This window comes from Halyomorpha halys, unplaced genomic scaffold (assembly GCF_000696795.3).
Source record: "Halyomorpha halys isolate HHAL.00 unplaced genomic scaffold, Hhal_1.1 Scaffold490.1, whole genome shotgun sequence".
Lineage (NCBI taxonomy): Eukaryota > Metazoa > Arthropoda > Insecta > Hemiptera > Pentatomidae > Halyomorpha > Halyomorpha halys.
In genome coordinates, this window is record NW_027106788.1 from 669614 (window position 1) to 672818 (window position 3205).

The following is a 3205-nucleotide window of genomic DNA, read 5'->3' on the forward strand; positions in this document are numbered from 1 at the left end:
CAGGGTGCTAATTTCAATGAAATGCATGTTTTTTTTTATTTTGATATTTACAGGTGTAAAAATCTATATCTAAATTTTTCCATCAATAGAATAATTTTTTCCTATAAATAAAATGTTATTCTGATTCATAGTAATTAACTTGATTATCGTTCTCACTTTATTTTGATTACACCTTCCAAGAAGGCACCTGACTTCATATATCTCAATACTTCAATGCATATCTCACATAATTTGCTCCACTATTTAAACTTTTATGGGAAAATAGTCTCATCACAGAAGTCAATAAAGCTCAATTTTTTTCTGGTCTATCAAAGAGGCGGAAAAACGAATTTTTCAGTATTAAATTGGAAGTGGCCGAAGAAATTTAAAAAAATAATATTTCAAGATACAAAACTACAATTTGTACACTAACTTTCGTTGGTGATCACTTGGCCAAAATATTCTTTGTTGGATAGCTTAAAGAAAAATAACAACAAATAGTAAAAACTCACTTTTTCCCATGTCGAAATAACGCTTGTAAGATTAGGTCTACGTCTCATAAAATTCGTGAATTCGTTTATAGATATTTTAGTGTATAAACCACATTCATCAAATTGATGGTACACATTTCATTTTGAAGTGTTTTTCACACTTTCTATCACCGTGCTTGGGAGCATTGTCAGAAACGTTAACTCCCTCGGCTACAAACGGTAGAGCCTTCAAACCTTCAAGCCTTAGGACGAACTAAAGGATACTACAGATATTTTAACAGCAACATGTGCTAAAGAAAAAATCTTGGTATTTATGTAAAATATAGCCAGTATCCAATGTTTGGTCTTACAAAAGTGACAGAAAAACAAGGAAAACCTCCTCAAATACTTTTAAAACCCTACCACATTCCCCTTATAATAAAGATTTTTGTTAAAATAGTTAGCACTACGTTAATTTATACCTTGCATTCTGATAAAGATGAAGTAGAATCGAAATAAGAAATAAATGAAACGAAGGAGAAAATATATAGATTAAAGGCCAAATGCTGACGTTCCATTTGATTGCCAAATATTTGTTTATATAATATAGATACTAAATGTTTTGCACAAAGTGTTCAATAATTAAAATGGTGCAAATATAATTTGTTTTTATTAGAAATTAATTTCGTAATTTACTGAACCCTCAGGAATACGGACATCAAGTTGTCTCAACACATTATTATTTTATTTTTTAGGTTTCAGAAAAAAACTTAGTGTGTTAAATAAGTTATCAACAATCCCTTTAAAAAGTCCTTCGAGTGTTGAAGGATGGTCGCGTGGAGCTTTGAGGTTGTGGAAGAAATCCATCAACAGAAGCTTCCGGCCTTCGGAAGAGATAACGCTATCTCAGCAGCTCCCAACATATTTATAGTCTAATCCTTGTAAACTGCGTCCCTCTCCTTCCTTGGCCATCTTGTTTACATCGTTTCATGTTTCACCAAATAAAGTAATATATTTAGAATAAAGGATTTTATTTCGGGAAGTCTGTTGTTATTGACAGTCGCTGCTATATCGTCTATAGAAATATTTGTAGTTTCTTTTTATCTGTAAATATTATCTTAGTTTTGAAACTCACATGACTAAACTAAGATTAATAGCCCAAGTACGCATTTACGTGGATAGAAATTAATTTCAATCTGATTCAGTTATTCCTGTAAGATTTACACGTAAAATGACCCTGACAATTCAATTCATGGCATTTTAATTTCCCTATCTTTCACTTCACTATATTTACGTATATATTCGAATCCAACGAATGGCAGATAATTATTTATTCTGTTACTGTAGCCGTGAGTCAACCCTGTTGTTTCGGGAGCCCTTCTTTAAAGTGAGCATCCTTAATTCGGAGAAAAACATAACGGTAGAGCGTGAAAGCAAATGATCTTGTACAACCGTTTTCCTAGAAACAATACTTTTCAAAGTACTGAATCTTTGTCTTTCATGGGTTGAAGTGATGAAGGTTTTATTAAAATATTTTAAATAGTGTTATTTTATTATCTTTGTGTATTTGAACCACACCAACTGGTATATTTTTTCTTGTAGTAGATAAGTTTCTGTATTCCATCAAAGATCTAAGACAAATATACCTTTAGAATTCGTCATTCAACATTCTACCGTAGTCGAATACCCTAGGGAGAGTGGCTACTATCTTGTAAATATTTAGGGAACATACCGTTTTTTATACCAACCCATCGTACGTGGTTTGTAAATTGATTCTGTAGCACGTTAATCCTCCATTTAAACTAACTTAATCTCATCGAATACGTATTGTCTGAGGTCTTCTGGTGTTAGCGAATCTGATTTCTTAATTTGGTGCCTATACTAGGCACATACCTCGACCATATCATCCAACACTCCGACCCAATTAACACTGATTAAGGCTTTGTATATGCACAGCATGGTTGTACGTACGATCTCTGGGCTTTTAAAGTAACTTTGATGGCTAAGATAGGATCTCTTTGCAGTTATGATGTGTCTTTGGATTTTCGTCATCATTTCTATTCATCTTGGAGCCAAGTTTTATAAACTCTGAATACATTCAAAAGTGAAACCTTCAATTTCTAGCTGTTTAAGGGCCCTCACCTCTGGGACTGGCAAATACTTAGTTTTATACTAATTTACATTCTTACCAATTCTTGCTGCAGCTCTTTTCAGGGCTACTAAGGAAACTATATGGCTGCTTGCATACCTGAATCTTTGGAATGAAGCATTTCAACTGCCCCCAGTTTGAGATCTACTAACTACACACTCCAAGACTAAGTTATGTAGGAAACATTCATTCAGTTTGGAGCACAATAATTTCAAAGTACTATTATGTATTTTATGGGATTAATAACCTTAATGCTAGGTTGATACTATCTGTGTTGTCTTTGTGTTAAATTACTTTTGTAAAGCCATTGTTTGCTGCAATCTGCTTCACCATGTATTTTTTTATGGAAGTACATATTATGTTTTGTATTTTACCCCAGTAATCAGAACAGCCATCTTATAACTGAAGATACTTTATATCATCAGTTATTTAAGTGATTGGTCCTTATATTTATTCACATAAATTTCAGATGTGATTCATTGGCAGTATTGCCGATTTGGGGGTATTTTTCACCTTAGCTGAGTATTCAGGTTAAAATTGATTTGTGTTATACCAGGGCATTCAAAAAGTCCTGTCGTTTTTCGTTTGTTCGTTGTTTATTTTGATT